Consider the following 11,883-nt stretch of genomic DNA (forward strand, 5'->3'; position numbering starts at 1 on the left):
AAAGCCAAGTCTGTGACAATTTGCACCCATGGAAAAAAGTTCCTATTTCACTTGTGGCAGCATAAAAGGATTAGCAAAACACGAACAAGGCTCCTGACAGTATTCCTGAGCAATAAGGATATAAATAGCTATTGTTCCCACAGGTGAGACCTAGTATTAGTATGAGTCAGTCATTCTCCAAAATAGAGTTCTTTCTACTGTACAGATACTTAAGAGATTCAAGAGTCCTGTTGATCTTAAGTGAAGGGGAACCTTAGACAACACTCCATAGCTATAAAAACAATCCAAATGTAGGGTCTTTCTACTGTGTATTTCTACTAGCAAAGAGATCCATGTCCATCCATTGATCTATTTATATGTCTTTTCTTTCAACCTTTGCCAAATACTGACTTCTACAGAAATCTAATGATCTTGCCTGAATATATCCTATGTATTTCAAATGTGTGAATGCATGCATGTGACTATGTCTGAGCCTGTATGTCCGTGTGTGATGCTGGGAAATAAACCCAGAGCCTTTTACATGCAATTTTATAGATGAAGGTTTTTTTTTTATCCTACAGATTCTTAGGTATTCTTTCAGAGACAAAAAAGAGTAGAAGAAAGGATTAAATAGGTCAAGGGGCCCCACTCAGCATCCTCTCCAGCAATTGCATGGAACTGGTATGTGTGAGGAGAGATAGGACACAAGAACTCTCAGTGGCTCTAACTTCCCATGTGGCTCTCATAGCAAGAACAACAGAGGATGAACAAAACAACTTAATAGGATATTTATGTCTTTATCTAATATTATTGATCTTGACAGATTTTATGTAAAATCATGAGTCTCTTTAAGAACTTACAGACAAATCTTGATTATAATAATGTTAAAACCTATGTCAACAGTATAAGCCAAATGCTATGAAGACCATCACTACATTTGTAGGAGAAAACCATGGCAATGAGCAACAGTGGGAGGAAAAGGTAGATCTTGGGTTTTGTTTGTTTGGTTTGTTTTTGCTTTTGTCTTATTTTGTTTGTATTGAACTACTTCATATCACTAGGAAGATACACTCTGAGATAAAGAAAATAGGGTGTTCTGATTAAGGTAGACGGGAAGGTATGTACTGATTACTCAATACATACAAGTTCAGAAAGAGGAATATAGTGTGGGTAGGAACTATTGAAGAGGCTTTCTTCTTCACTGGGAATGCAGATATGGAACATAGAAAATACTGGGAGAGAAGATAGAAATCTGTGAACCAACAGCAAATATCTTAGAAAATGACTGGTTCACATGTAAAATTTTTCAAAGAAAAATGTGTAATAGGACAAATAAGATAAAGCACCACATGTGGAGAAACTTCCATGAGTGGTGTAGGCACAGGTTCTGCCCCTGGAGAGACAGTAATAAGCAAGATCGGGAAGAACTGGGAGAGGCTCAGGGAGTTGGTAAAGATGGAGACTTTGTTCTTTGATTTTCTTCTTGTGGTTAGTTTTGAGGTACGGTATTTTTGTTTTGTTTTGTTTTGTTTTGTTTTGTTTTGTTTTGTTTTGTTTTGTTTTTACATATTCCAGCATAGACTTGAAATCATGGTCATGGGTGTCAGCCTCCTCAATGCTGGAATTACAGGTGCACAGCATCCCACACACAGCTTAGAATGAATTCCTTGATGAAATAATTGTTCCACTTTGAAACTATTGAATACAACAGAGTGGAAGAAATGAAGGGACATGGTGCAGACATCTTGTTTCCAAGACTGGACTATCTATTGAGTGTTTTCTTTTTTTTTTTTTTTTTAAATAAAAAAAATTGTATTTACTTAGAAGCATTCAGAATGTCAACAAAACAGCCGCAATTATTTTTTTTTGCAATTACAGAGTGGTATTCAGTTAACAGAACAACAATTATCTTCGTATAAGCTGCATCAGAGACAACTGAAGATGAAAAAAATAAAACCCAAAAATAAAACCAAAGGGAAAAAAAAAAAACAAACTACTGTCCCCATATATAACTAATTTGTGCTGTGCACCAACAAGAACCTGCTTTAAATTTCCATGCCAATTTACAACCCCCAGACTGTACCAGGCAAGGTTAGTGGCTATTGAAAATACCACCAGGACAGGGCTATCTAAAGACACATTCGGTAGTGTGTTAACTATACAAAAAAAGACACTGTACAGTTTAAAAACAAATCTTACACAGCCTTACATTTCAATTTTTTTCTTTAAAAGGAGTGAGTTGTGTACAGGGGGGTTAAATGCTTTATAGACAAGAAAAAAAACTGCGCTAGAACCAACTTATTCATCATCATCTTCTTCCTCATCTTCGTCTTCCTCTTCTTCTTCCTCTTCCTCATCTTCTTCATCCTCCTCATCATCTTCCTCTTCCTTCCCCCAATTCCCCTTTGGGGGGGATGTAGGTTTTCATTTCTCTTTCATAAGGAGCCTTGTCAGCCTTTGCCATATCTTCAAATTTCCCCTTTTCTTTAGCAGACATGGTCTTCCACCTCTCTGAGCACTTCTTGGAGAACTCTGAGAAGTTGACAGAAGCATCCGGGTGCTTCTTCTTGTGCTCCTCCCGGCAAGTTTGCACAAAGAATGCATATGAGGACATTTTGCCTCTCGGCTTCTTAGGATCTCCTTTGCCCATGTTTAGTTGATTTTCCTCCGCGAGGCACAGAGTCCTTGAGTGTTTTCTTATTTGGATGCCTCTGGTGTCGTTCTCAGTGGTCCTTCTATACATGGTCATGGGTGCCCAACAGATGGCAAGGGGCAGAAAGGAGGAAGAGGAGGAGATTTGAAAACAAAAAGACTAATCGTCTTGTGTGTATTTTCTCATTTACCACAGCTCCTGAAGTATGATGACAGAAAATGAGGCATGTAAAATATAATAGTGACTCTGACATTAATTGCTTTAGTTTGTGTCTGCATGTAGACATGTATTTTTGCCATATATATATATATATACATATATAGATCCCCTATATGTTATGTATTATACATTATGTGTTACATAGTACATATTTACTACACATTACATAGTACATACATTGTCTTTATATAATTATATATGTATTATATTTTGCCATATATATGTATGTATGTATATATTATATATATATATATATATATATATATATATATATATTAAAGGTTCCTTTATGTGGCGATATGTACCTATATCATATTTGTATTGTGTTGCAGCATGCACTGAACAGAAATTGGCTAAAAAAAAAAATGAATGAGCCATTTGATCACTCAAAAGAACTAAGACCACCGGTTCTGCATCCCAGGGATAGTGCATTATTGCTTTAAAAAATCGTTTTTTAAAAAAATAATCTAAAATTTGAAATAATGAAAAGGTGCTGAGCCTTAGCTCATCTTGTGGTCTCTGAGTGAAGCCCTCTGACAGCCCCAGCAGAGGAGGCACTGGGACACACAGGACACACTGGCAAGCAGCAGAGGTCTGGAAATGGCCACTCTTGACAGCACTTTTCCCACCCAGGCTCTCAAACCCTAATGTGTTTTCCACTTATCTGTCATCTTACAAGAAAAGAAACATTTTTCCCTGTGTAACTACCCACAGGCACTTATTTAATGTTATTACTGCTCTCTGCACTGCTCCCAGGCAAATCTCCTCTGAGCCTACTTTGATTAATAATAGGGTCTGCACTTGTTTGATTCTGAAGCCTGAATCACTGGAGCTGCAATGGGGGCCAGCACAGCTTCTGTTGGCAGGACATCTCTCATAGGTGCCAGGGAGCACTCGGGTATCAGGGAGCACGGCACTTGGCCTGATGAGAAAAGAGATCTTGTGTATGTATGGTTGCAGGAAAGAAGGGAAGGGAACATATCCCAGAACAAAACGGGCCAGAACTGAGTTCTTAAAAGAAAAGATCCAAAGGACAAATGTGGACCAGAGTAGCCAACAAAAGGCACCATAAGCACTTTCTCTCCTTATACTCATTCCTCTATAGGTTTTTGGTTTTGTTTTTGTTTTTTTCCTTTAAAGACTAAGAAAATGCAATGGGAATGTTCCTAGTTAAGCTTGTAATCCAAACATCTGCTTCTTTGCCATGTCCAGTAGCTACAGCTGGCCACAGTGATTGCATCCAAAATACTTGCATGAACTTGGCTTGAATTTGCTAAATATTGTATGATTATTTGAGTAAAGATATGACCGGCAAGTTTATACTTCTTTAGTTTTTCTACCCCATGCCACATCCTACTCCTGAGCTCTTCTGCCCTCCTTCCCCCCGCCCCCAGTTGTCCCCAAGATTCAGACTCAGGGGTCTTAAGCCGCCATAATTCCTCCATCCCAAGGCTATGCATAGTTCATATTTTACTTTATCATTTGAGGATCAGAGGTGGAAAGGTTTATTTACCCATTTGCACAGCAAGAAAATTCTTATATTGTCTCCTAGGTACTCTTGATGTTAAAACTTCTCAGGATTTTCTATTTAAACCTACTAGACATCTAGCTTTGTAGCCTGCTATTTCCTGCCTTCCTCCTTAGTCTAACCGCATATGCCAGTAGCTCCCACCAAAGTTTCAGATCATTTCGGCTGCAGAGCGTTAGCTAGTCCTTTGTTTGATCATAAACCATCTGTTCATATGCCCAAAGGGCTTCATTCTCATATTTATGACCAAACATGACTCTTCTCTCCCTAGGAAAAATTCTGTGCCAGCTCTTAAAGTAATATATTTTTTCCTCCTTCTGCTACTTTGCAATAGAGCTTATATGCTTGGCCCTTCATGCAGGAAATTGTGTGTTTATGTTGTTACATTCTCATGGAAAAACAAAACTGTGAAGACATCAAGATTTACTGGTTTACTTCAGGGCTTCTGGCCCCAAAGGATTCATCCCAATCTCTCCTGTCCTTGAACTCTTATTCCCTACAGAAGTCCCAACAAAATGGATAAAGGGAAGGGGCAGTGGAAAAATTTTAGTTCAGAGCTGTAGGCATCCACTCCCACACCCTACCACAACTCAACATATTTCACCAATAAAACAAATCAAAACCATGAATTCGTTTCTTCCTGCTCTTGGCTTACCCATTCATTTCAGAGTATTTGAAACTCCAATACTCTTCAGTTCCTATCTGAAACATGTTCTTTTTCACACTCCCTGTGTAAAGGTATTTGTTCAGTGTGTTATATAGAGAATAATATTCTCTTCCCATTCACTAATGAGGCTGAAGTTGCCTCATTTAACAAACTCTGTTTTGCCAAAACAGAAAATGGCAAAAGTCTGACCAAGCATAGAATCAGAGAGGTCGGGGAGAGAGCGGAGATGGTTGCACTTTTACATTCGGTGGGCAGAGGTGGTTCAACCACTCAACCCTTTAAGCAAATATGGCTGCTTTTTTTTTTCCAGTTTCTGCTTTAATGGATGGTGAGAAGCTCGTTGGCTTCAAACAACAAATGCTTACTCCCTTAGAGTTCCATATTGTATCCCAGAAGCCTGGAGAGTTTCACTGAGAGTCTCTGTAGGAGGAGGTCAGGTTGTCCTTGCTCGGGAGAACTTCGGGAGACTGACATTTATAAGGGAGCTACCTGCCTTGACTCCTGGCTCCTCCCTCTGTTTCTAAAGAGCCAGGATAGGATGTGCCTGTTGGGTCACATGACCGTCTTCTGCATCAAATCTACCCCTGCCTTCCTCTCTAAGGAACACGAATGGCTGTACTTGGAGCCCACCTGGAAAATTTCTGAAACTCCCTTGTCTCAGGATCTTTACTTAGTGACATCCTGCAGTGTCTTTTATTTTATTAAGTAACATTCACAGGTTCCAATTACTGGAACCTGGATGTGTTCAAAGGCCACAGTTGAGCCTAAAGGAACACGCAGTGCAGATGTATCTCTGTGTAGAATGATATTCCATATTCATGAAATGGCAGCTTCAGCAGTCCTGGGACAAGTGAGAAAGTCAGCAGGGTTGGGGTGACAAGAGAGAGCAGAGAGAAATGTATGAGGTCAGACATGTAAAGACGGAGACCCTGCTAGGCAGTGGTAGTCCACACCTCTGAATTTGAGGATACCCTAGTCTATAGAGCAAGTTCCAGAACCATCAGGACTGCCCAGAAAAACTGTTTCCAAAAAAAAAAGACCAAATAAATACCAATCAATCAATGAGTCAACCAAGGTGAAGACCCACCAGTAGAGTAGTCTAGCCCTTGAGCTTATAACTTCAAAGCCCAGTATAAAGCTGGTAGCTTCTATTCTGAGTTGAGAGACCACCACTGTTCAGAATTCGTTCAAGTAACTAAACTATACATGATGACCTCTCTTCTTTTATCCATTGACACAACTTCATGACAATTCACACACATTTTCAAACCTTCTCCTCATCGTGTATTGAGGGGGTTTGTCACAGCTTTGACTCCCCTAAGCTATATAGTTTGGGGCAGCACAGGGTGGCCCACTGTAAAGGTTTTGCTCTCTACTCTGAGTGAATGTGAAAAACCACTTGGATGTACATATTAAAAATGAGGAAGGGGCTGGGACTATGGCTCAGTCAGTAAAGTGGCTATCTTGAAAACATGGTGATCTAAGTCCCAATGTGTGACACTCATGCAAAAGCCAAGTTGAGAGGCATCTGTAACCCTAACCCTGGGGAAACATTCGGATGTTAAGGTTCATTGTCTATCTAGCCTAGCCAATCATGAGTTCCAGGTTCAACGAGAGACCTGGTGATGATGATGATGATGATGATGGTGATGATGACTGAAGAGGAGAGTGACTGAATCAGACCTGATATTGGTCTCAGGCTGCTACACACTTATGCATACATGTGTACCTATGCAGTTACCTGCATCTGCATACTCTGATAGGAACCCATGTGTATACTATACCCATACTAAACACATTAAAAATAATATAATCTCAGGTCTCCTTCAATCTGTTTGCAAGATTAACTCTTTCTGTTACCCTGTACTCTGCTTTCTGTTCTGAGTATTTCCCTCTAAAGGTCAGAGGTGACTGAAAATGGGTCCAAGAGAGGAGAGGAGGGGAAAAGCAGAGAGCGAGGCTCCTTAGAAGGGCAATTTAATAAGCAGCAGCATGGAATCTAAGCACAGGTGGGTCTCACCTGGACGAGTTCAGGCACGTTTTAATAGGGAAGTTACCTGGCATTAACAACAGCTGCTAATGAGGCTCTCCCTAGCACGAGAAACACAATGATCTTGCTCACATGGCCTGGACGGTCTGCAGGCTTGGCTTGTCTCTTATGCTTCCCTCTGGCACAGAGTCTGACAACATTCAACAGTCTCCTGGCACTGACCACTGCTTCTGCTGGAGGCTTGCGGAGCCAATTTGGAAGTCAAAACCACGAACCTTGTCTCTTTCCCTTCACATCTCTGCTTCAACATTCTAATTCTCCCGGTAATGTGCATCCAGTGACTCTCTCAGGGGAAGGGCACGTACACTGGAGCGCGGGTTCAGTTTTTCAATGTATTATCTCTGTGCCCAGAGTAGCTACACATCCAGAACTGTATTATTTCTTCTAAGCAGTGGATAAAGAGAGCAAACAGTTTGGGAAGAGAGAATTTAAGACTAGAAAATGTTTATACTTTTACAGAAACAAAGAGAAAAATCTATAGACTTTAGAATCCTCAATGATTTGATTATATTTTCTCCTGAGATATTTGTTCTGCCTTCCTTCCTGTATAAATAAATCTCCTGGAAATCCCACACTGTCATCATGAGCACCTGATGAGATTTTTATTCTGTGTCTAATAGATATTCAACATAAGTCGGGTGGGTTAAGCATAGATCACTTCTGTGCTTGGTAACCTTGGTCTGTACCTGATCCTTTACCTAGACAGCTTAGTTACCATTTGCAGGGGGTAGATGTGTCTTTGACGACAAAGTGTTAGCATTGAGCAGAAATAATAAGAAATGGGCAGAGTGGAAAATCCTGGAAGTGCTGGCTATGACAGTCGCCCTCAGCCACCTCCCTAGCTACTGGCTTGCCATCTCCCTCTGTTCACTGGTTTCCTGAAGATAAGATGTTTTTCCATCGCTGTGTGGGCATGAGCCATTTATTACAAAATCAATGATAGTTTTCCAACTAATGTTTACTTCTGCTATGTTGACTGCCACACTCTCGTGTTTCTGTACCCACAGGCACTGATTATACTATGCTGGTCTCTTTTACTCACACATGAAGAACGGCAGGTTGGTATATAGTTTTCTGATCCCCTGAACTGAAGATTATAACATTCCACTTTCCAAATCTTTCTTATGAAAGCCTCATTAATGTTTGCATTCTAAGTTTCTGCTTATGTAGAGTATGATTTCTAGTTTATAACATTAATTGTCAAACCCTCCTAAAGAGTAACTGCAGCAGCACCAACTGTAGAAACACATCTAAGAAGGAAAAGAATCAAATGAAAATATCCCGAGGGTCCCTCAGAAAAGGAGGAAGAGTGGCTGAGAGGAAGAAAGCGATATAAAGAAAGAGAAGGACTTCCCCGAAAAACAGCATGGAAAGCAGGTAGCCTCAGAGTTTCACTGTTTTAACTACAGTGCCACAGACTGATGTGCCACAGACTCTGAACTAGCAGTGTGTAGGCTAGACATCTATGACCAAGTATAGCTCTTGTTTTCTTCTCCCTGCATTTACACTAGTCTTTCTACACACATACACAGGCATGCACACACACGCGCACACACACACACACACACACACACACGCATGCACACACGCACACATGCATGTGCACCACTGTGAATCACTGTGTGTTCAGAGCCCCTCTTCTAAGGACAGTTGTGAGACTGGGTGAAGCCTTGAAATCCTGACCTTTTACTCCCTTACCTACCATGCAAAGGGGACTTTTCTAAGTATAGTCACCATCACCATGTAAGTACTACAAGGGGAAGAGGGTAGAGTTTTAACACACTTATCTGAGGAGACACAATTCAGCCAGAACATTCATCTATTACATAAATAGTATTTTGATTTAGTTTATAAAACATTTCCCTGCCCTACTCAAGACAAATTCCTACTCAAGACCCAGAAAAGGTTATTTTAAAACTTACTTGTTTGAGGCAGGGTCTTCTATGCAGCCATTGCTGCTTTTGGTACTTGTGACAATCCTACTGCTCTGCTTTCTGAATTCTAGGATACAAGGATGCCTCATTGCTTCCAGATAAAACATAGTTTTATTGTTACATAGCGCCAGGATCTGGGCATGGTGGAGCATGCCCTTAATCCCAGAATTTAGGAGAAAGAGGCAGGAGGATTTCTGTGAGTTCATGCCCAGTTTGGTCTACAATACATAGTGAGTTCTAGGGCAGGTAAAACTACCTAGTAAGAGCTGGTCTAAAAAATTAGAAAGACTAAAGGTCCCAAAGGTAGATGTTTTCAAAACAAAATTCCATAAACCTCCAAGGGCAGTATAATCCCAGTGATATAGAAAGTATTCCAGAAGGTTGGAAAGAAAAAATAATCCTAATTACAACCCACAGCAAGAATTATTTATGATAGAGAATATCAAGATAAGAAATCAAAAGTTAAAAGGTTTCTATTTTGAGATTCAAGGGAGATGTTGAGAACAATAGTCATTTTACATAATAGTTTTATTAAAGATATGAGCTTTGTAGACAGCTAGGTAGACAGCAGCATGGTGGGTGCTTTTATGAGAGTCCAGGCTCACAAGATACAGGGACACTCTCAGAAGAAGGGGGAGGTTTTATGCTCCTCTGTTAGTGAGCATGCCACAGCATGAGATGGCAGCTAGGCTGCCCCTTGCTCCTGGATGGCAAGGGGAGAGGGTCCTGCATTCTAGAAATATAATGTGAGACTTCCAAGATATAGGGGAAGTGAAGAAAGTCAGACACCCCCGATTGAGGGGGAAGTCTGGTCTAGGCCTCTCTGCAGTGAGGTAGATGGTTAGAGACTCAGACCAGTTTTCAGAAGGGAGCCTGCTAATCTTTTTACATGGCTGTAAGAAAGATGCTGCTATAGGTGGGTGTGACCCAATGAACCTGTAGCCGGAACCTAACAAGGTCCAGACACTCATAAAAGTGCAATCAAAAGCAATGACATTCCAGTAGCATTAAACATAGATAGCCGCTAGATAATGGACTTTAAACACTGTGCTCCGTTAAAGAGCATGAAGCATCCTTGGAGAAATAATTGATGGCAGGATTCGAGCAGTAAAAATGCAATCTAAACTTGACCATGATGTGGTAGCAGGCACGGCACAATAAAATGGAAAGGGCTTCATCAAAAAACACAGGCACTCACAGGGACCAAAGCTAGAATTATTTGAGAGGAAAAAAAAATAGTCTTAGATTGTAATCCATGAATAATAAATACTCACGAACTCTTTGCTTTCATGTATTAGCAATTGAACAAGTGACAAAAAGAGAAGGAAGAGCTCTGTTGTACAAGATTCTGATTAGTAAGGTAGAGGAAAACACAAAATCATCCCCAGCCTACTCCTCAGTAAAGCTTGTTGTAAATAAAATCAACACAGAGATGCTGAATTCGGTAGATGAAAGCTTCCAGAAAACATCAGATGGACACAATCTCACAGTCACTCCTAACAATATGAATTCATTATAATGGGGCTGGAATCAAACTACCAGTAGAGAATTAAGCATAAAGTACTTTAAGCAACTGATCCAGGTCAACCGCATTGGTCACAAAGCATTTGAGCATCATGCTTCCTCAAAGGGACACGTCAAAGATAACTCAAGTCTATGCACATTATGCTGTGCATCATTTCTGTGAACTTCTTCATCAGAAACTCACGAGATAATTTGGGCATAAATAAACTCTAGTTAGTCACACATGAAAGAACAGGTGACAAAACAATGGAACCAATGAGCTTATTGTTTTTACCTTCAGGGCCCAGGTGAGAAACAGCCACAATGATAGAAAGTCTTGTCCCAGCATGGAAGATGGCGTCCTTATAGTTGCCTATATGTAGAATTCCGTTCGGCAACTCCCACTTCCTGTCTCCCTCTCTCTTTCATGTGCCATCTTCACACACATACCACACACACACACACACACACACACACACACACATATACTGCCTCTTGAGACCACCTGTACCTTGAGGGAAATTATATACAGCTGGAGGTGAGGGAATACTTGGCTGACATCTTAGTTGAGGATCTAATGATCAATATTGAGGCTCTCTTGGGAGAACTCAGAGATGCTCAGATAAAATGGTAACAGATGCAATGCTTTGAGGATAGTGCTCTACAGAAGCTGCCCAGGCTAACTAAGCATTAGCAGTGTTCTTGGCCTCTCAGTCTCTGGTAGTTCATTACAGGCATGAGCTACAGACCTGGTTGAATGAACCTCCTTTGATCCAAACAAACAAACAAACAAACAAACAATAACTTAAAAAAAAATCTTGAACAGAAACAAACAAATGAAAATCAGCAACAACAACCAATAAAAGGAAGAGTGATAGACTCAGCTGCTGCTAACTTGAAGTCTTTAAGAACCCATTTGCAATTAGTTCATCTCATAGCCTCCTGTCTACCTTTCCAGTCCTAATGACTTGACTGCAGTTTATATTGTCTCTAAGTTCCCTTTATGCATATGGCCCTTAATGACTTTGATGGTTTGAGAATGGAATCTTATATATCTAGCGTTTAATATTTTGATTAACAAACTATTTTTTTTTTCAAGAAATAAACAGCAGAAGTCTTCTTTGGGGAAGTCATTTTGGCTGGGTTTTGGAGAATTTCATCAAAAATAAAAAACCAATCAAACAAACAAAAACCTTTTGGGATGCTATTTCTGATTTCATGTTTCCCAAGATGACAAAGAGACATTATTTTCAGGTGAAGAACAGAGGGACAAGGAAGGTTATTTGTTTATTATAATTCATGTTTCATTACAAGAGGAAGCAATGGGATGAGGCTGGAGACAGAGGTAAA

At 40.2% G+C, this 11,883-nt stretch overlaps 1 long non-coding RNA gene across 1 annotated transcript; it reads right to left on the minus strand.

The window, feature by feature from the left end:
- Positions 1–1,884: 1,884 nt before the first annotated feature.
- Positions 1,885–10,944, minus strand: LOC147002756 (uncharacterized). The gene is made up of 2 exons (XR_015048559.1): positions 10,829–10,944; positions 1,885–2,830 (listed from the first exon to the last, which is right to left on the minus strand). It is a non-coding gene; the product is annotated as an uncharacterized LOC147002756 (long non-coding RNA).
- Positions 10,945–11,883: the final 939 nt, after the last annotated feature.

Source organism: Mus caroli, unplaced genomic scaffold (genome assembly GCF_978045245.1).
Source record: "Mus caroli unplaced genomic scaffold, Mus_caroli_1 scaffold_9, whole genome shotgun sequence".
Lineage (NCBI taxonomy): Eukaryota > Metazoa > Chordata > Mammalia > Rodentia > Muridae > Mus > Mus caroli.